Source organism: Triturus cristatus, chromosome 7, assembly GCF_964204655.1.
Source record: "Triturus cristatus chromosome 7, aTriCri1.1, whole genome shotgun sequence".
In the NCBI taxonomy this organism is placed as follows: domain Eukaryota; kingdom Metazoa; phylum Chordata; class Amphibia; order Caudata; family Salamandridae; genus Triturus; species Triturus cristatus.
Window position 1 is genome coordinate 1,284,550,238 of NC_140590.1, and position 22,830 is coordinate 1,284,573,067.

The window sequence follows — 22,830 nt, forward strand, 5'->3', positions numbered from 1 at the left end:
ACCGGTAGCAAAGAAGTGCAGGGCTGCCATCACCTTCACCTCTGGGGTCAGTGCTGTAGGGTATGTCCGGCCAGGTAGCAGATGTGGCGCCAACTGCTCTTCCAAGTCCTCAAACAGTGGCCTGGTGAAGCGGTACCATCTGATGCAGTCGCGTTCCTGCATGGTTGCAAGGTCTGGGAACGGTCGATGGACAGCTGGTGCCCTGCAGTACAGAGATGCACAAAGGAAGATTGTCAGTTCATCCACCCATGTGGCCATGACCAGGCTCAATATCACATGCTAGATCATGACATTACACAATGTACTGAGGTGTGTGCTGTTGGGCATGGACACATATGTCACCTACATGACCACCGTGGTAATGTGCACAACACACAAAGGATTCTGCCCCCATGTACACATGCACAGCCTGGGAGTGACTACACAAAGTGCCCCCTAACAAACCATATTTTCCCCCCCACAAACACCAAGGTAATGCAGCCTCACATGCCATGGGACACTGTGTGGCCAATGCTGTAGTGTGGTAGGTGTGCACAGGTGTCCCTGGCCAGTAAATGTGGGTTGCATCCATATAATAGTCACACCAAAGAGGTCCGACGCGGGTTACAATGCGTACGCATTGCACGGTTCATGACCGAGCCGTGCGTACGCTTTGCCATTGCCTGCAATGATGTCCGACGCGGGTGACAATGCGTACGCATTGCACGGTTCATGACCCAGGCGTGCGTACACTTTGCCATTGCCTGCAATGAGGTGAGACGCGGGTGACAATGCGTACGCATTGCACGGTTCATGACCGAGCCGTGCGTACGCTTTGTCATTGAATGCAATGAGGTCCGACGCGGGTGACTATCATGCATACGCGACGGGCAGGCATGGTCCAAGACAGGCGTACGCCTTGGCCATTGAATCATATGGAGACTGGTGCATGTGTACTTTCAAAATACGCGTTGTACAGTCAGTTGAACGAGCCGGGCGCACCCATTGGCTCCGGACTGTCATGGAGACGGATGCGGATTCAAAACTTGCACGAGTCATGCACTGGAAATTCAGTTGGATGCCTACAACAATGTTGCAATTTCAAGTGTTTCATGAAGGTGAAGATTTGAACGATGCGGAAGGCGTGTACGAGTTGTACATTTAAATGGATTGGCCAGATTCATAGAATGCAACCGTGTTGGACCTATCACTTGGGACACATGGCACAGATTCTGCCTCTGCAGCACAGATATAAGGCTGGCTGGCCCCCAGGGAGCTCACTTGCCTGCACTACATGCTACTGGACCACATCCCTGCTACCACTGCTGCTGTCTCTGCATCCTCTGGCTCCTGCTATGGCACGTACTCTGGAGAGGGCCCCAGCCTTCACTGAGGAGAACCAGGCCCTGCTGGACGGGCTCCTTCCACAGTACAGCAAGCTCTATGGGAAACCAGGGGAGCAGGTGAGTGTGCAGTCCACTGCCTTCCTAATTATGCATGTTGTCTGACTAGCAGTACTAGCAGTGTGTACACCAGTGGCAAGCATTCTCACTGACTACTTTCATCCCCCAAAGTGTGTAGGTACATGTAATTAATAGGTGTCCTGCTGCTAAAGTGCATTAGTGCAAGCTTAAACTATCCAGGCATTGTTAACATGTCAGACATGCATGGCATTTGTCCTTCACCATGGTTGTACTACCTGTGTAAATCATTTCCCTTTGTGATTATGACATGTCTATCCAAATGTGTGCAGCACAAAAATGGGGCATGTGTGTCAATGTACTTTTTACTTTGTCATCCTCACAGTTTGATGCCCACCAGAAGCAGGAAATATGGCTGACCATCGCCAGGGCTGTTCTTTCGGTGGGGGTCTACAAGCGCCGGATCTGCAACTTCCAGAAGAGTTGGCAGGACCTTCGGGGCTGGTCCCGGAGGATAGCTAGAGTCCAGCTGAAGCTGTCACCTCCACGCAGGAGGGGCGGACACCGGACCCTGACTCCCGACATGCTCTGGATACTGGCAGTGGTCTTCCCGGACCTGGATAGGCAGCTGAAGGCCAGATAGCAGCAGGAAGGGGGTAAGTCTATGCCTGATCTGTGTACTATGTCTGACATGCTAATAGCAGTCTTTTAGCCTAGTCACACTTCCACATTACGTAGGTCTTGTAGTCCAATACTCAGGTCCCTCAATTGTGTGATTCACCCTCCTCATCTGTTCCACAGGTGTGGCCCCTACAGTCTGTTTCTTGTGTCACTAGGGCACTGTGTCCCTGCAGTCAGCTATGCTTCAGCTACCAGACAGCATCTGTTCCCGTGACTTTGCTGTGGGTCTCATGTGTGGGTCAATTGTTTACACAATGCCTGAGATCTGACATGTGATCTGTGTGTGCCCTTGAGATGTGTTCCAATTGCTGGTCTGACTCGCCACATATGGCTGGGGTATTCCAAACAAACATTCCAAACAAACCCATGCAGCAGGGGACTCCAATGTAGGGGCCTCAGGAGTATGTATATCAAGTATGTCACACTCGCTTAGCCACCTGACTACTGTCCAGGGCCAAACACTGTTTCACGTAGACCTGGCCAGTCATGCCTCTTCAAGGGCATTTAGAAACACTCTGTAATCCCACTCCTGTGTATGAAATTGCAGGTTGTGCTTAGTGACATGTGCCCTCAGGTGTCTGCCTCTGTGTCATTAGGGTGTGGCTTGTTGTTACGTACAACTGGGGTGTCCATGATTCAGAGGGTCAGCATGACATCTGAGATGTGACTGTGGGAGACAAGACCTGTGTGACATATAGGTGTGTGATCATCTGACAGCGCACAATGGTGTATGCAACTGTGTCCTTCATGCAGTTGGGTTACATGCATGGAAGACTGTGATGTGTTAATGTACAGGGATTTGTGTTTGCAGAGACTCATATGTCTGATTTGCATGATCTGGGGTCTTCTGGGTCCTGGATATGTTGTTTGCATGGGATGGGCAAGTGCGCCGGTCATCTGCAGAGTTAGCTTTACCCCTGAGCTAGGATTGTGAGTCAGTGCATATTGTTGTTGTCTGGATGCCCTGCCCCTGTGACAGGAGACAGTGTTGCCTGACTTTCAGGGAATCCCAGTGCCATGGCATTTAACTTGCTATGAGTGATCCTGCATTGTGTTCAAGTGTGCACCATGCACCCCATTGTGGCATTGCCCATCAACAGGACATGAGAACATCATAGTGTGTGTTGCTGGCATGCATCACAAGCATGTGAAATGAGTCTCTGTCCATCCCTTCATCCGGACACCTGTACTGAGTCAGTAGCAAGAGATGTGCTGTGTGTATAGTGACATACTCCTACATGTTCACTTGCATGTACAACTAATGTGTGGGTGGTGCATGTTGGCACATTGGGGTGTTAGCATCCAACATGCAACAGACATATGTGTGAAAGTCAAGGAGGGATATGTGTGCCATGGTTGATGTTGAGAATGACAATTGGCTTCTTCTAAACAATGTTGGCACTTTGAGCTGTGTTCAGCTGATGATGCCAGGGCTTGCCCTGTGATGTGATGTACTCACTGTGGTGTGTGCAGTCGGTGCAGGTGACTGATGTTGTTCTCTTACTTCCTATTCCTATCCAGATACATCCACAGCCACAGGAGGGGACAGCTCCATGGACCAGGAGGAGCCACAGAGCCTTACAGGGACAGAAGGAGAGGAGTCGGGGGGACCCAGTGGCACAGAGGGTGTTTGGAGCCACACAGAGGAGTTGTCAGCACCATCCCCCCAGCTGAGGGCCACAGCAGCTCTGAGGATGACTCCCTTGTGGAGGCGGGTGTCAGCAGCCACCAAACCCCAGCTAGTGAGGCTGTCCCCGCCACCGGCACCACCACCACCACCCTCCCATCGGCTCCCATCCCAGAGGTCCCTGTGGGCTCCCATGTTCGTGAGCATGTCTCCTTTGTGCCAGGCACCGCACCCCCTGCCCCTGTGTCCCCTGTTGCCCTGAATGAGGAGTCTGTGGACTTAGTTAGACAGATCAATGTAGGGCAGACGTCGATGCTGAAAATCCTCCATGCACACACAAGTCTGTTGACACAACTGGTGTCATTCATGGAGGGCATTTCCTAGGGCATGTCTGCCCTACAGAGGACCAATCAGTCCGTGGCCTCCTCCCTGACGGCAGCAGTGTCCCTCCTCCAACAGTCCCGCACCCCTCCTACCCCTGCACCACCCACGATTTCTAGCAGCCTACCTGTCCCAAGCACACAAACACCCAAACCAAGGTCTAGACGTGCACACAAGCAAGTGCAGGGGACTGATACCACACTCACAGGGGCTGGTTTGCAGACACACACATAGTCATCCACAACCACTCTGCAGTCCTCCGAGACCTCTCCCTCCCAGCCCCCTTCCCTTGCATCACCTGCAACCCCATCTCCCCAGAAGCTCTTCCTCTGTGACCTTGGCCTCTTCCCCACCGACCCAGCAGATCCTGATTACAAGGGGAAGAGGAAGTCCCCACACACAGAGGGGAGTGCCCCTCACACCCGGACACCGTCCCCCAGGCGCAGTCAGACTGAGACTCCCACCCGCAAGTCCCCCCGGCGCCGGAAGAGCAAGACCCCCCGCCACCACGCAGCTTCAAGGCAAAGTCTCAATCCTCCATCCCCCAGGCCACCACTCCAGAGGTTCCCCCACCACTCCCTGCCCCGGGTTCCCCCACCCACAGATACACCATCCCCAAAATACTAAGGCCATCCCCCTAGCACTTGCTCCTCCACACCTGGTCAGACGGTTAGTGTCACTGATGTGGGGATCGTGTCCCCTCCCCCGCCCTGCCGACCTCACCTGCCCCCCATTCCACTCCCATGGCTGTAAGCACTGCAGTGTAGTCCATGACAACCCCCTTCTGACTTGGGCACTGCAGTGGTGACCCAATCTACTCCATATGACCTGCCCACTGGAGTTGTGCCAGCACCCACCCCATCTGACTTGTGCCCAGTTGTGACAGCACCCACCACTTCAGTCAGCTCCACTGCAGTTGCAAGTGTCTCGCCTGCATCCACCACCTCTTCACTGCCTCCTTCTGCTGCGCCCTGATCCTGTCCCTGCGGTGCATGGGCTGCCCCCATGTATGCCCATCCGAGGGGCTGACCCCGGTCCTTAGCAGTGCAGGCAAGCAAGGTGTGACAGTTGTCACTCTACTTCACTCCTTGGCATTTGGACATGGACTGGCCATTGGCCTTTTGTTTGAACAGACGTTTAACTTTTAATATGCTGAATAAAGCTTTTTTCTTTATCCCTGTGAACTAGATTTAGCTGTACATTATGTTGATGATGTTTAACATGCCCTTGCACCTGTGATGCTTGGTTTCCAATGTTGAATACTGATGTGTTGCTGTGAGGCACTCCCTGTGGTCCATGAGATATGTATCCTATTCTGGTGGGTATCCATGTCATCCTTTGCAGCTACCTGGGTGTGTCAGGATCAACTATTTGTGGACATCTCTGTGAACATTTCATTTGCATGGTCACATCTCTGGCTTGCACCCATGCACATATGATGTGCTTCCCATTGTCCAATTTGTTACTTCCACAGACTTTGTGCGCATCAACACCGGACCTACAGGTGTGGGTATCAGTGGTATAGGAACAACTGGGTCATCTGTGCAACTTGCTAGACATATGTTTTGGGTATGTGCAGATGACTTAGGGGAGACTCACATACCCAGGCTGTTGTGACCAGAGCCTTCATTGTGTGGTAACTGATGGCTGACTGACCAAGTGTTCTGCAGACATGAGTGAGACGTGCGGTGAATATGTTTGGCACAGCTGGGCTTCCACAGGAGTTGGGTCCCCTCAAGTAAGTGTGTTGTCCCGTGACATAGCCTGGGCCTGGGCCTGGTGTGTGTTGTATGAGCATGTGTGTGTGTCCACATCCCTGTTCATACACAATGTTTCCCTGAATAGGTTCCTGTTGTTGATGCTTGCTGAGTGGTACTGGGTTCATCCCACTACTTTTCCAATGGGCTACCAGATGTGTGGGTGCATGACACACTACTGTTAATTGGTGTATCATCATTGGGATTTGTCAGTTCTGAGTGGTGATGATGTTGTCAGACACAGATGGGACACAGTCAGGGATTCCCCAAGGCACCTGTTTATTTGCTAAATCACGTAGTTGTCCCTAGGTGGTACCTTTCAGTGATTGAGACATTTGTATGTGTGTGTGGCTGCTCCCACTTGTCGGGTTCATGGCTGCAATGCTGGCAGGTGTCAGCATGTGTGCCTTGTGGTTCTCCTTGGCTTCTGTATTGTCCTGGGACAGTGGCAGGGATTCTGAAGCTTACGTGAGCTTTGAGGTCATGGCCATGTACCGCATACTGTGCAGTATGTCTGTCATTCCCCAGGGTTGTAAACTGTCCTTGTGTGATGTGTCTGTACACCTTAGTTCCTCCCAACATTCCTGTGTTTGTCATGGGTGCATGTGCAATGTCACCTGTCCATGTGGGCTTCACAGATACACATTGTTGCAGTTCAGGGTGTGTGGTGTCGAGGGTGGACTGATGTAAATGTTTGCATAGATGGTCCCCTAGCTCCCGTTTGTCCATGGATGAGGGGCCCTGCTGAGTGATTTGTGTTTGTGTATGTGTGATGTACGTTTGTGGAACAGGACACATGTCTGGGTTTCCCAGTTTGTACGAAATCTGCCTTTGTCATCACAGTGGAGGTGTCATTCATGCTTGTGTCACCCCAATGTCTGGTCCCTGGGGGTAGTGCTGTTGTGTGTCAGTCTCTTGCTGTGTTAGTTGGTGTTCATTCCAGCTTGTGTCACATGTGTCTGTTGTGCTCCCTCTCATCTCCCAATGCCTGATTGCCCACTAAGAGTGTCCCAATGATGGTTTACTTTTGTATGGCACTGTGTCCACATCTGTGTCACTGTGGTTCAGCCCCCCTCATGTGTTGTGTATTTGCCTGTGGATACTGTGACACACACACACACATGCTGTGTCAGATGTGCAGTGTGAGGTTGCCTGTTTGTGTTTGTGCATCTGCACCAGTGTATTGGTATTGCTGTTGTGGGCCTTTGTCTGGATGCTGTTTCTGTGATTTTGCCTGCTCTCCCTGTGAGTCATATCACATCATTGTGCACATTCATCCTGGTTGTTAGGTGCCATTGCTGGCATGGAATGTGAGTTTGTGAGCTGACACCTACAGTATCCACAGGTTGTTTTGATTAGTGTGTCTATTTTCGAGATGTGTGCATGCTTGGTGATGGTCACTTCTGCTCTTGTGTCATTGTACACTGTATGCATTGTCAGCCCCCATGTGTGGTGCTTGTCTACACATGGCCGAGAGTGTGTTATGTTTTCACAGCACTGTTAGCCTCACCACATCTCTGTGGGAATGGGACACAACCACTAGTTTGCCACAGAAGTGTTTAATGTGTTGGGAGCAGGGATCATACATGCTGTTTGTTATTTGCAGCTTTGACTATGATGACACTTACCTTTTGGTCACTGTGATGAGGGGGGTTTAGTCCCCATCACCACAATGCTCAACATCTGGTGCAGTTTGGAAGCCCCCACTTAACTTCTGTTCTACACAGTGAGGGGGTGTTCTTTTTACATTGCCACAGTGCTATAGTGATGTTTGCCTTGTGTATGGCACACTCATGTGTTGGTCACACATGTGCTGTTAGTTACATTGTATGTTCGAAGTCATAATCACTGTTGTGGGCATTTGTCACAGACTACACACTGTTGTCATGATGTTAGGGGGATGTATTTTGCTGACATACCTGATGTAGGAGTATGCTGGATGTGTGGCGCATCACCCATCCTATGGCTGGGGTGGCAGGGGTGATGGGCAACGTATGCCCTATGGGTGGGGGTGGCAGTAGTGATGGGCAACATAGTCCCTATGAGTGGAGGTGGCAGTAGTGATGGGCAACAGGTCCCCTATGGGTGGGGGTGGCAGTAGTGATGGGCAACATAGTCCCTATGGGTGGGGGTAGCAGTAGTGATGGGCAACAGGTCCCCTATGGGTGGGGGTGGCAGGGGTGATGGGCAACAGTTCCCCTATGGGTGGGGGTGGCGAAGGGGAGATGGTCAACATTAGCCCTAGGGCTGGGGGTGTCAGTAGTGATGGGCAACATAAGCCCTATGGCTGGGGATGGCAGTAGTGATGGGCAACATAGTACCTATGGGTGGGGGTGGCAGTAGTGATGGACAACAGGTCCCCTATGAGTGGGGGTGGCAGTAGTGATGGGCAAAAGGTCCCCTATGGGTGGAGGTGGCAGGGGTGATGGGCAACATTAGCCCTATGGCTGGGGGTGGCAGTAGTGATGGGCAACATAAGCCCTATGGCTGGGGGTGGCAGTAGTGATGGGCAACATAGTCCCTATGAGTGGGGGTGGCAGTAGTGATGGGCAACAGGTCCCCTATGGGTGGGGGTGACAGGGGTGATGGCAACATTAGCCCTATGGCTGGGGGTGGCAGTAGTGATGGGCAACATAAGCCCTATGGCTGGGGGTGGCAGTAGTGATGGGCAACATAGTCCCTATGGGTGGGGGTGGCAGTAGTGATGGGCAACAGGTCCCCTATGAGTGGGGGTGGCAGTAGTGATGGGCAACAGGTCCCCTATGGGTGGGGGTGGCAGGGGTGATGGGCAACATTAGCCCTATGGCTGGGGGTGGAAGTAGTGATGGGCCACATAAGCCCTATGGCTGGGGGTGGCAGGAGTGATGGGCAACATAAGCCCTATGGGTGGGGGTGGCAGTAGTGATGGTTCAACATAAGCCCTATGGCTGGGGGTGGCAGTAGTGATGGGCAACAGGTCCCCTGTGGCAGGGGTGAGGGGCAACATTAGCCCTATGGCTGGGGGTGGCAGTAGTAATGGGCAACATAAGCCCTATGGCTGGGGTTGCCAGTAGTGATGGGCAACAGGTCCCCTGTGGCAGGGGTGAGGGGCAACATTAGCCCTATGGCTGGGGGTGGCAGTAGTAATGGGCAACATAAGCCCTATGGCTGGGGTTGGCAGTAGTGATGGGCAACAGGTCCCCTATGGGTGGGGGTGTTAGTGGTGCTGGCCATGCAACCCCTATGGTGGGCTGTTGTTAGTGGCCAGGGTGTGGATCCCCTGGGTGTGTGTGCCATTTTGCGGGGACGTGTCGTTTGTTTATGTGGTAGGTGTCTGACTTACCGCCTGCACCGTCGGCGTCGGTTCATGAGCCGGTCATAGATGTAGAGTACTGGTATGACCAGCGCGATGGGATTCATGGTGTGTTTGTGTCGTACACGCTGCTTGTTGCTCCCAGTGGCGTAACGAAACTTGAGGGGGCCCCCCTGCAAAGTACATGGAGGGGGCCCCCCATTCTCCGTGCCAGTCAAGTGCTCTCAGGCCAGCGACCCGCCATACGGCCCATAAAACCCATAAAAAACGTGCCTTCCTATGTCTTTAGTCGACCCTCTATGAAAACCAGGACATGTGTTAAAATTGTTGAAATCTAATGGGACAGCTGGTGAAAAACCTGGACTGTCCTGACGAATCCAGGACACCTAGCCATCCTAGGCCCTCCAGAGGTTGGTGGCTTGTGCTCTTCTCTAGTAGTCAGTGCTAGCTGTGAGGCAGGGGCTCCTAGTGAGGCACTGCAGCAGAGGCAGGAGCCAATGAAAAGTACCAAGAGGATGCAGCCATGGACTATCATTTAGAAGTCGCCAGGAATTGCACCTGCGACACCTTGCTACCAATGGCACTCCCCTTGCAACCCATGGCACTCCCCTTGCTACTCATGGCAGGTAGATCAAAATAAAGAGCAGAAGGCAAACAGGATGCCAATAAGAACTGTTTACTTTCAGAAACTTCTTGTGTCAGCCGCTTTCTGTTTTGCGAAATAAATATATTCACCCTGGCATTGTACGCTCTGAAAAACTTTCCTCGGTTGTCTTGATTGCAAAGATTAATACAACATACGATCCTTAAAATGTAAAGCCTTTTTTCTCTATTCTGGCCAGATAGATAGATTCCAAATTACAATGCTTTGTAAAAGGAATAGATGGCCCTGAATAGGGTGCCCCTGGTGACATGGCCTATCTGGTAAACATACTATACATTAATACCAGCCTAAGGGCCTGATGAAGAGGAGATTGTATAGCTGATCGATATTGAGAACACAGCCAAGCTTTGCAATTATAAAAACCTTTAAAAAATAAATTATGTGACACCCCACCAAGTCAGCTATGCCAGGTTTGACAAACTCCAGACAGTCCTGACCTTCGAGCCAATAGCATGTTGCATTTTTGGAGATGTTATTCATCTCCCTCATGTATGAGGTTGGAAATCCCACCATTCAGCGTGCTTAGCTGAAGAGCTGGAAATGGCAGAGGGTATCACACTTGCGATATATCAATCTCACATAGATGCACATATTCACTCCCTGCCTCTCTCTAGAGTACGCACAAGCACAGCCTGGCCATTTGGAACTTCATGATTCTGATTGTGCGGAGTCAAGGGATGCCCACCCGAGCTTGAGACTAGGGTACTATGCTTCACAGGTAGGAAAAGACAATGAGGAGACAGTGAGGCAAGGGAGGGGGCAAACACGTGCGGCAAATAAAGAGCATAAGGGAGAAGCTGAGTGAGACAGAGACAGAAGGACAAATAATGGAATAGACAGGCAAAGAGAAAAAAATAGACTTATAGAGGGATATTGAGGAGAAAGAGAAAGTGAGTCAGACAACTAAACAGAGAGCCAGAGAGAGTATGAGAGAGATAGAGGAATATATATGGAAAGACAGAGAGGGCAAAGCAGAGCACGAAAGTGAGCCTGGGCTAAAGAACAAGAAAGTGGAAAAGATAGAAAAAGAACACAAGCATGAGAGAGAGGGGTACACGCATACAGTTTCTAAGCGCTGTTATTAAGGTTCCAACTCAATGCCAGTATTTTTGATTCAGTTTTTTTAACTCTTTTGTTACAGTGCTGGCATTTCTAGGTGAAATAAGTGCATTACCTTTAGATGAGCAACAAGAACAAGCACACTGATACACATAAGAGGGTGTGTTTTCATTCTGGGCAATGAGGACCTACGTGTTTTGTACATGACTGCAATCCCTTCCTTATTTTATGTTCATTGAAACCCTCAGCTCTCTCCGGCTGTGCACCTGATAACACTTAAATTAAGTGCCCACATGCTGCTTTCACGCTGAACAAGTTGAATCAAAAGAACTGGACACTCTGACAAGTCTGAATCAGAGCTTTGAGTACCAAGACATTAGTAAAAGAAAAGCCAATAGAGCACATTGTATGTGGGAGCTATTCTATCGCTGAAATCTGCCATGTATCTGCAGAAGCGGTCAATAAAACCTTATTGATAATATTGTCCAAACTTGGACTCCGTGGACTCCTCAAGTCTGAAACAGACTCACGCATCCATGACGGCACCAGCAGGTGGTCAGCCAAAGCAGAAGTGCACAACGATCTTAGGAGCATCTGGTGACAGTGAGCTCATCCAATCATGTTGGACGAGTCCCTCGGGCGTGTGCTGAGACAGACGTCACAGGGGATTGACTCACGAGTGGCACGAGGTCTTGCTAGTGAAACTGCTCTTCAACACTTGCTTACATGCTTTCATTACCGACCACAGGGCAATGACTTCTAAAAGAGTTCCTGCTGTTATTATTTGTTTTGTAAATCATTTATAGGTGTGGGTTTTTAACGTGGTGTGAAGTAAGCTTTTAGTTCTATTTACAATCATATATAGAAAACGGAATTTTAAAAAAACTAACTGGTCGAACATCTAATTTGGCTGGTAGGAGCCAGAACCCTGCCTGCTCGATGGTATGTCCCCCTATTGTCCTTCTTCTATTTCTCTACACAGTCCTTCCGTCCCCACTCTTCAGTTTCCCCCTCTGCCTGACCCCTTCCCTTCCATCAGGTCTCTTGCATCTTCTGTTCCTAACCCTCCTGGCCTCTTGGTCCACTAGTGAGAGGGGGTCACCGGCCCTGGCACAGAGATGTGCCCTTTGGTCCATGAGCCCTGCAGGAGAGGCCTTACTGAGACACCCCCCGCTCACCCCTCTCTAGTGACCCTCGTTTCAGGATCAACTGCTTACTCCTGTGTTTACATCCAGCCCGACAAAAGCCGTTTAATGAAAAGTTCCAATTTGACCAGAATTGCATTATCAGGCAGCATGACAATACAGCTCTTCCTGCCTCAGTTCGGGTGTTTCTAAACGCTGTAAATAATGAGTGATGGCATTATCCAATGTCATGATTCTCAATTTGCGGGCCTCGGAAGGATGTAGAGACAAGTGGGTCTCGCAAGGATTCAGGCTATGAACTGCAGGTCACTGAAGTACCATTGAGAAAGTTCTTTTAAAAGTAGATATAATAAAACTTTGTTATAAAAATTGATACTTTTTAATTATTTTTGAACTTGTAGTCGGCAGTATGATCTTTTAATTAAAAAATAAAGCTAAAAAAACATGGACAATGCCTCGGAAATATGACAAACAAGCGTTTTCACTCTGGGTTTGTATGTGTCGTTTCCGAACTTTCAACATTTAGGCCTTGAATACGAATGCGTCATTATTTTGCGATCCCTGCGCAAACACCTGTTTGCAAACATTGAAGATACAAGAAATTTACCTCCGTTATGTTTCAGCAAATAAGACTTGTGGAAATGCAGCGGGTGGAAACAACACAGTGAATAACCACATGTGCAGATTTTGGTGCAGAAAGCTTTAAAATCCAGTTATTTCCTTTTATTGGGGGAGAACTTGTAATCGGTGCTGTTTGTCACAGCTGCTAAAATCAATCTTCAGGACCCAGCGGCTGTACTCACAGGTTGCCGCTAGCACTGTCCCATGGCCATTGTGGTACTCACAGGCTGCAGACAGCACCCCTTCCCTCCCCTCCCCTCCCTGTCCCCTAGCGGAAGCTGCACCCACAGTAGACCCACAGGACACCTTCCTTTATCCCCTGTCTGGGCCGACCTCACATGGCCCCAGCTCCCAGCCCCCCAGCCTGGGCAAAGCTTCTGTCTGTAACCGCGTCGGACCCAAAGTAGGGTTGTTGTGGGTACTCACAGGCAGGCAGTGTGCGTCCTCCTGGGCCCATGCCCCTATGTCCTGCTATGGAGCAGAGTACAGGACTGAGCGCACAGGTGCTCTCCAACAGGGGAAGAGAGGGCAGAGACTAATGCCTGGCATAGTGCAGTCTTGACGCAGAACGGAGTGAAACCATCCGCATAATCAGTCTTCCACTGCAACATAATTCTGGTCCCCCCAAACCCTCCCCACCCCACGCATGAAAATCACTGGGTTAACATGCCTACTTACAGAGATCCCTTAGAGCAAACCTCTCACAGCGCTCTGCAGATGAGCTGAGGAGGCCCCCTTCATGTACTGAAGACTGGGGACCCGCATCACCGCCAGGACTGCGGGGGTGTTTGTTACGCCCCTGCCTCTCACACATGCATTTCAATGGTTTAATATCAATACTCATACCAGTGTAGGATATCGGAGCACTTTACATCACATATATGTACAGAGACAATGAACCAAACGTGTGTAAATCAGTCTATAGGAAATGTTAAATAAAACACTGAGGATTAAAAAGTGTAGGACTCACGTCATCGATACTAGAAAGCAGTATATTTTAAGATTGTTTGGTCTGGAGAAGCACAAACTCAGGATTTATAATTTTTAGCTACATTAGGATAATTAAAGCCTGGGGGAAAACATAACATTTTAACCCATGCCATCCAGTTTGCAGCAGCTCTGTTATGACAGTTAATAGGTCACTATGCTATATTAGGACTGCAACTTCTGAACTGCAAATAACATAAGGATCTCTGTGATAAAAGCAGTAACCCACTGAGCTATCCACATCAAATACAGCTCTGTGATCTGCATCGTACGTGTTCTTTCCAGCAGGCACATTAACCCTCTTCACTACTTTATGATGAGTCAAAACTGCCACTAGAGTAAAAATCCGTATCTCTCTAATCACCAGAGTTATTTTGACATTTGCCTGAAAACTGCTCCACACACCATGAACTCTGCAGCAGGTGTTTTTAAACCCATGTTATTTCTTAACACAGGCCCCCATCCACAGCTCAGTGCCAGGCGCAGCTGCACCAGTCGCTCTGCCTTAAAGTTGGCCCTGGTGCCAGCGCATGCCACTCAGTAGCCACTGTATTTGGGCTCACCGCTGCTGGCGCGAAGTCCTAGTAACCTAAGTGAGTAGCCCTGAGTGCAGCAAGTGTGGGTCCTGATGTCGCTGTGCTGTAGGGCTGGGACTATTCGTCACCAATGAGGCTCACCCGGGCAGCACCGGATATGAGCGTCACCAATGAGTGACATCCTGCTGGTTTAAACATCCCTAGGCCTTCGGGCTCAGCCGGCCCCCGCCTCGCGCCCAAGATGCCCCTGTACAGTTCCTGACATTAAACACCATGTAAAGACCCCCCCTCTTGTTAGCCCATCTTCATCACACCCCGGGAACATCCGAACAATGGCGGGTATGAGTGCGTCACCCAGCAGTATATAGGACTCATGATAGTTCGTCAGTAGGGCCGGGTTCTCGTATCTGCTTCTCGCCAAACACCTTCTTCGTGAAGAACAAAATTACAGCCCTACTGAGAGAGTCTGCATTTCTGTGCGCCCCCAGACCTCGTCTGTGTCATCCTGCCCACACCCCCCCTCTAAAGCAGCACCCCACTAGGACAGACACTCAGAACACTCCGCAGCCGCACTTTGCAGATACCTCGCTGGGCTCAGGCACCTGCTGAACTAAACCGCTAAACCTTGCTAACGTGTCCGGTTTTATAACACTTTATGCAGACCTGACCCACTCCTGGAGAACTGCAATAGTTGTCATATCTTGTTGAAGAATCGGACTTCGAACTCACAGGTTTCTTGGCAGCTTGCTGTCAGGCAGATGGTATGGGAAAATAGTTTTGTGTTTAGCTTTTGGCTGTTTTTTGTTTAATCAAACATCAGCCTACGGGTGAAAGGTAAGTGCTATTGCACTGAGTATCGTGTTTGAACACACCAGTGACGTTGTAAATGATAACAAAAATATATAATGCTACTGCATTACTACAATAACGCTTCTATATCATGTCAGAAGATCAAGGTGGCTTTTCGCTTACCTGGGGGTCTGAAAACAGCAGCCCTGTGTCCTCGTGGGCCGCAGCGTTTCCGGGGATGTTCCTCGCCAGCACGGGCACCCCTAGATCCATGGCATACACATGAGGTGGAGCAGACACAGAGATTAGAGATGTGTGCAAGCAGCGTGTCACACGTGTCACTTCTCTACATAGAGGAACCCCGCAGACATGCTTTCTGCAGCGAAGTCCTCCTGTGATGTATGTAGTCAGAAAGACCCATCTCCGTCTCATGAATATTTCCTCTCAAACCAACTGACAAAATTGGGGCTGCACGTTGGCACCAGGGCCCCCACCCCTCCCTTTTCCGGCCGGGCTCTGACTGAAGAGAAACAATGTAACTTGTTACTTTGTTTCTCTTCAGTCCTGGGTCCCGCTAGGAGCTCAGGGCAGGCTGCAGCTGCTTTAGTGAGTGAGAGACACAGCTCCCGACCGAAGAGCTGAGGGGGCCCCCTTCACCTACTGAAGACAGGGGGCCCCCCCGCACTGCGGGGGCTGCGGGGGTGTTTGTTACGCCCCTGGTTGCTCCGTCTCGTACCCGCTGCAAGCTGGTCCGTCTCGTAGGTGTGGATTGAGTTGTGGTGCGAATCGTAGCTGATATGCTTGTTTTCCGGATGCTGTGACGGCTCGTACGTGGTCATCCATCCAGCGCGTAGGAAGTACGCATCGTACTTGTCATGCCGGAAACTGCTATGGACACTGCTTCCAGACGACTCGGTTCAGCGTTAGGAGTTACGGCTCGGACGGAGAATGGAGCTTGAATCACAGCCTACGTGTCGGTTGTGTTTTTGGCAGTTATGCGCATCGTACTTCCTCTACAGGACGGACCGGGTACGTGTCGGTCGCATGGTAAGGCTACGGACAGCTCTCGCAGAGCTGTCCGACCCGGTATCGGAATCGGCCCCAGAGTGTTTGGAAAAAGAGAGGTCAAATAAGGTGTCAAATTTTCTACGTGTTAATAATACATTTAAAGTTGGAGTAACAGTTCAAGCATTCAATATTTACATTTCCCATCACTGGGCAGGCTCAACCGCCAAGAAATATTTGCACAAAAGATAATCAATTAGGCACATAACATGACCTCAAGCTACACACAGACGGGGTTATTCACAAAGGCAACTTACACTCGTGAGTGATTTACCCATTTAAATTTAGTCTTACACTTTTAAGAAACTTTACTACATTTGATTATTCATAAAATCCGAGTGTAAAGTTCCTCAAAGTGTAGACTTGCGTGTCTCAGTTTTAGGGGTGTGTGGTAAACTCTGCTCCGTCAGCAGAATGTAATGAGGTTTGCCCCTCAGCTCTCCAATTTGAGCACAGAGTTTGGCAAAAACTCAGCCAACCACCGGCGGAGCAGATTTTACTGGTGCACGCTCACCCCTACAGTAAATAAACAGTGCTGTCCATTGTGAAAGGAAGGCAGCAGCTCAAGGTGCAGTTTAGCACAGAGTGCAGTTCCCCAGAAAGCTGCCTGCTGCAGTCTGAGGCTCGGCCACTTCCCCTGGCTCGGGTTTAAGGATGGGGGATAGTAGCTCTGCTTCCAAGTTTACACTCTACACTTCACAAAACAATACCTGAGCCTGTGAGTTTCGTCCAGCTCTTCCTAGTCCCACTTACCACTTCTTGTCAGTGCTGAGGGCAGAATAAATGTGGATGGTGATTGCTCCAGGGACCTAAGATGAGGATAGGGCAGAGGGGAGTATTCACAGGCATATCCATGGTTCCTGCTTGCACTAGTGACTGAAGCTGCCTTCACGGTCCCAATCACTACCTCCATCTCTGAAAGCAGCCAGGAAACTTTAAATGTTTTTAGTGCAGCAGCTGTCATGTGAAACCGATCCCAAGTCACATGGGCAACTCGAGGCATGCTGGGAGATGTAGGCAAAACACTTGTATTGGAAGCACAGGCTTCTGGTGCCAGCATGAGCATACACCAAGGAACAGTCCGGAGTGCTGAAGAACCGCTCTCTCTTGCCCAGGGTTGAATGGTGCAATGCCCCAGAGCTGGTGAGGAAGGGTTCCCGCCCTGGCTCACGAACCTTTTAGGGTGCTACAGAAGGTCTCAATGTGAGACTGTCCATTCCTCTGAGAATGACCCACACCCTGAACTACTCATCTGCCTGAGGCTGGCTCACGTCTTAGAGTAGGAAGGACCGTGGAGTGTTGCTGATGTGTCTAGGCACTGACTTCATCTCTCTGAGATAGGCTACCCATCTGACGCTTCCCACACTCCTTAGACCGTGCACCCCCCTGAGGCTGCTCACTTTCTTCAGGTTGCCCACCTAACCGATGATGCATACACTCATGAGGTTGTCTGTGCATGTGAAGCTTCCCTCCTCTCTGAGTCTGTCCACCTCTTCCTTGTGCACCCACCCCTCTGGCTGTCAGTGACTCTGACAAAGTACCTCTTTAAATCCACCCACCCCTTTAGACTTCAAGACTTCGCACCGCACTTGGGATCTCTGCCAAGCACTCTTTGGATGTTGTGGTAGTTTTCAGCGCTCTTTGCGTCTTCCCTGTGACAGGACAGAGACCCCGCTGTGCTGGAGCGGGTAATTTCAAAACTTTTTGTATACCCTCTTCAATTTGCATGTTTATATTAATTGATTAATTAACTAATAGTAATCTTATTAATTGATTTGCTATGGATACTTACCAACCTTACTAACATAAGAAATACACGTGGGATTTGCATTTGCATGGCCTAATTAATACGTTAATTAAAACATGTACGCATACTAATGATAGACAAGTAGAATTTTGCATATTATATGTTGCTTTTGTGGCGTACTTGTGATTTGTGCTTTATAAAGTGAGTATAACCCGCAATGAGTGTTGCTTTTGCTAGATAAATACACACACATATGGGTATTAGTGAGGGAATAACCTTTTATTAGTCATTTCTATGTATTAATTACGTTTTTGTGTTTCTTTGCTTAAGTTGACCATTCGGGCCTAGTTAAAATGGCCGTCCTAGATGCAGAACATGGCTATCTTGACAAACATGAGGGTCTGGGTGGAATGCGCCTGCGCCAACACCAGCAATATTGGCCTCCTACTGACCTCAGACAGAGTGTACCCATCAAGGCCACACTGGGAGCAGTGCCAAGCTGAGACGAACAAAGAAGTGTCTTTAAACCGGAACTAACAATTGGAATGATCTAACCTAAGCAAGGATGTGGGAACTTCACCGTCCGACCCCAAATCCACCAATGAGAATCGCTTAAAATTGATATTTGTTACAATGATGTGTTGATTTTCCTATATAATGCCATAGAATAGTGAGTTGAGAGTCGTCGCTCTGATCGCCTTCTTTGATTTCCTGACGTTATGCTGACGGAACTTTGGCATTCTATGGGCATAAAGTGACAGAACGACTGAATTTGACTTAGAGGACGAAAATTAGCCAGAATAGGTAAATATGATAGTCAGCTGCTTGATTAACTAACGATTTTATTTGCATTAATTAGATAAAAATGTATTTGATTCATTACAGAAATGTGTTGAGTTGTTTATTTACGGGATATGTATTAATACAAAGTGATTAGAGAATTAGAAAATTGACCAAACCAGCAACTAGCTGATCCATGGCCAATCCATGAGAGGAGTACCAAAAGGTGAAGTTTAGGGCCTAATGAGTTAAAGAAGGTTAGGTGAATTTATTGCTCATTGGGGAAAAAGGGGTATTTTCTTTCATTCCAGCGGATGGAACAATCACCTCCTTAGGAAAGCAGACCGATAGAGAATGAATGTTGGTGTAATGGGCCCCACCAGTGAATGTAGTGATTGAGAGTGTGTGTGAAATCATTTGGTCTGTGACGGAGGGAGGGATTTTGTATTTCTGGAGCTGCCTTTTAGGCACTGTTGGCTCAAAGGTGATGAATTAGGTTTGAAATCACTCCTGAGACAGGCTTAAATCATGGACGAGGAAGACCTCCAGCCAAGGGACGCAGTCCAGCCCTGCTACAATGAGTAGCAGCTGTAGAAGGTAAGGAGATGCTACACTAGCTCGCTCTAACATAGCTGCTTTCGCACCTCCAAGCCAAAGGCGCCTGGAAGCTGAGGCTGACTGAACTATACAGAAATAGGAGAATTTCTAGTTAATTATCAGCATCTCATCATACCGGTGCTCCCTAGCTCCTTGTCGTGTTTTCTATTTTTCGATTCCTGCCACTTTCACTGCCCCTGTACTCTCACTACAACCACTTGCTACAGTTTACTACTTCTTTCACAGTTCAGTCACAACCCTCCTCCCGCGGGTGCTGTCTATTGCTATGCTGCTTGCTGCAAATTTTTCTGTGATACTGTCCAGTCATATCCCCTGCCACAATGGTTCCAGTATTCACTACAGGTGGTTGAGCAATACTCCGCCCGCTTGTGGAAATCCACTGAATTTGGCTGAGTTTTTCTGTCACTCCTCGGAATTCCACTGAGTAGAGCTCAGGCCAGGACTACTCTATTTCCAGAAACAGAGGGTAGAGCCAAATTTACAAGAGTAAGTTACCACTGCCAAAAAGAAACAGTAGTGAGTCCACAACCACATATGCCAACCACTGATGCTGAAACACCCTCCCATAGAAAACAATAGAGCTAGAGACTGATGGAGCAGGTAAAGCAAAAGTTTGTATACCTCCTCTATTTTTGCATGAAATATTAATTATGTAATAATTCTAAATATTGACTCGTACTAATTGTGTTAAGTGGTATAATTAACCAACTCTTGCACCTTAATAAACACAAGATATACGTGGGAATAAAATGCTAATTGCATTGCTAGTAATTAAATGATTAACTATGGTACGCAAACTAACTGTAGGATGTGGTGAAATAGAGAATTGCATGATTTATGTTGCTTTTGTGATGGTCTGTGCTTCCAGTGTTGCAGAATGGTGAGTATTATTGCTTTAAATGTTGCTTCACTCTAGGAAAATACAAAAAATATTGGGATTAGTGTGGGTTTTAACATTAGAATCTTCATTTCCATATATTAATTACTGTTATGTTTGTTTTTGCTTAAGTTGGCATTCGGGTCTACTAGGCCGCAGTACGCAAAATGGAGTTCGGAAGTGGCCACGGTCATGTGAGCGCGATGCCTACTGCGCAGATTCGGACGGCTCTGAAGATCTCCAGGCGACCTCCGAAGAGAAACAAAATGTTCCTTGTCAAGGATAGAAACGTGGAGGACTGCCAAGACCCAAACTAGTGTGAATGACTGTAAGGACAATGAGCGACCTGTACGAGAAGGTTTACATGTTGTTACTTCGGAACTTTCGCCTGTGAAACTATGAAAAAGAATACGATTTGGAAGATGGCATGCCCGGTCTCACTGGAACATGCAAACTTGGGAATATTGAATAGACTTACAATTTTCGGAGGGTTTAGCCAATCAGAACACTTTCTATTCCTAAATTGTTGCACATTGTCCTAAAAGTAAGGAGTAAAAAAGGTATATAAGGGGGGAATTTAGAAGAGGAAAAAAAAAGCTCGTATCATTATCCTGTTCATGGCTGTTGGTGTGGAGGGTCGATTTGCTGGATTGTTGGTTTATTGATGCAATAGCTTGGTCCCTTGGCTAAATCGTGGGGATGGCGTCGTGCTGAGGGATATTTCCTGGACTTTCATGGGTTTCTCTTTGTTTATAAAAGGACGATTCCATCTGAAGGGATTGTGATTTTGCTGTGTATTGACGGATTACTTCTGGAAATGGTCGCCAATATTCAAATTTAGATAAATATAAATGTTATGTCAATTTATGTTCAAGATTTAATGTTGGAAATCGCTCAATAGAAATCGGATTTGAACTGTAATCTGGAACATGCTAACACAGAGTAAGTTAATTAGATAAACTAAACATTGATTAATAATAAATGAGTTTGTGATTCTTTAATAAGTTATTGAAAGTTAACCGAAAGGTTCTGAAACTTTAAAAGTGTTTTAGCTGGTTCTAAATCACCATCAACCAGTCCAACTAATTGGTCCATCGACCAAGTGATGGAGTGCCTTGATGTTAACGTTGGGATTCTATAGGTGCAGATGTATATAATGTAAAGGAATTACCCTCAATAGGTAACAAGGTACCCCCCCACATGTCCAGCGCTTCATTTCCTCCTGTGCGCAGATTTAAGTGAGACGTATGAGTGTTGGTGCTATGGGCCCCACCAATGAATGAATGTATGAATGAGTAATGTGGTGACGAATCTGTGACATAGAGAGGATATGTAAATTTGCCCTTTTCGGCTGGAGCAGGTTTCTGGTAGCAGATTGATGGTTTTATTGCATTGGTTTGGTGATTATTGATTATTGATTTATGGTCTAACATTCTATGTTGAGTCGTGTTGTGTTTTATATTGTCGATTGGTTTGAAGACTTCCGGGACGTAGGAAGTTGGTTGCCCTGTATGTAGACGGGGAAACGTGTGACAAGTGAAGTCGCACAGTGTATTGTCTGGTTGCCCTGTGTGTACACGGGGAAATGTGTGGCAAGTGAAGTTGCACAACGCATTGTCTGGGTTCGAGTTGATAACATCTTCGTGTGTTATCGGTAGGGACATTTTCTGTGTGAAAGTGCGTGAGTGAAATAGCAACAGGTTCTCGCGTGAAACTCTGGCCTTAATTCTCAGGAGCAGTGAAGTCTCCACATGTGTTTTATCCCCAGAGAAACGGTTAGCCTTTTTGCTTGTTAGAAGGGTAAGGTAGAGGGAAGTGCTACTTTATCGGCGAAACAGAATAATTCTGTGGTAGGGTAGAGGTAAGCGCTGCCTACTGGAAATACAGAATTCTTGTGTAAATGAATGAAACTATCTCTTTGGTTTAGCGAAACAGGCAATGGTGGTGTTTTTATGTCGTTACTAGCCGATTTTTGATTAAAAAGAAAACGTAAGAAATGTTTGCCGATAGATTTTGTAAAGGAGGGGTCAGCAGAAGCAGGAGTAGCGAGAAACGCTGACGTCAGAAAGACCACGCTGGGATTGGCCAGCCATAGAGAGACAAAGCTTTTACGGATTGGTGCATTGGTGTGAGACGCGCTTGGAGTGGAGATTTGCCAGTGTGACGTAGACACACAGGATAGGTGCGTTATTGTCAGTCGCGCTGGGATTGGACAACTTCAGGAGTGACGTAGACGCCCCGGATTGGTGCGTTAGTGTGAGTCGTGCTGGGATTGGACAGCATACGGAATAGTCGTAAGGGAAGGGATTTGAAAAGTGTAGTGATTTAGAACTAGGGAAAATAAAAATGATGTACTACGATCCACCTGAGAAAGAAAAAAAATCATGGTTTGGGAAAATTAAAAGTCTATTTAAAAAGGATAAGACGATTGTGACTAGGGGAGGACAAATACTTCCTCCACCGAAATCGGCTGCATCTTTTATGGTAGCGAAATATGGGTACCATACATGTATTTGGCTAGAGAATTGGGCAAAGTATACAAAAGAAGACGGAGTCCTAGCGTTTCCAGAAAGTGGTTCGTTTAGTTTAGCTGTATTAAGGAATTTAAGAGAAAGAATGATGAGGTTAGAGCCAAGACCTAGACCTACTCAGTTCAAGGCTTTGATGGAGTGGGAAGAAGAGATGTATGAAAGGGAACGGCATCGGAGTGGAAGAAGGTATAATTACATGTTTGGTAGACATTGTGGTCAGGAAAGTCATGAGGATCGAATGAGAAGATGGCGGAATGCAAACATGACTGATGG

The 22,830-nt window shown here is 48.2% G+C and overlaps 2 protein-coding genes across 2 annotated transcripts in view; both read right to left on the reverse strand.

Annotated features, from left to right (window-relative positions):
* LOC146811889 (sulfotransferase 1 family member D1-like) overlaps window positions 1-15,380 on the reverse strand; it is a 502,151-nt gene extending 486,771 nt beyond the window's left edge. The window contains exon 1 of the mRNA XM_085618852.1: window positions 15,123-15,380. The gene's annotated coding sequence lies outside the window, so the exon portion shown is untranslated. The remainder of the gene's footprint in view (window positions 1-15,122) is intronic.
* Window positions 1-22,830, reverse strand: part of LOC146811890 (sulfotransferase 1 family member D1-like) — a 249,934-nt gene that overhangs the window by 190,567 nt on the left and 36,537 nt on the right. The window lies entirely within an intron of this gene.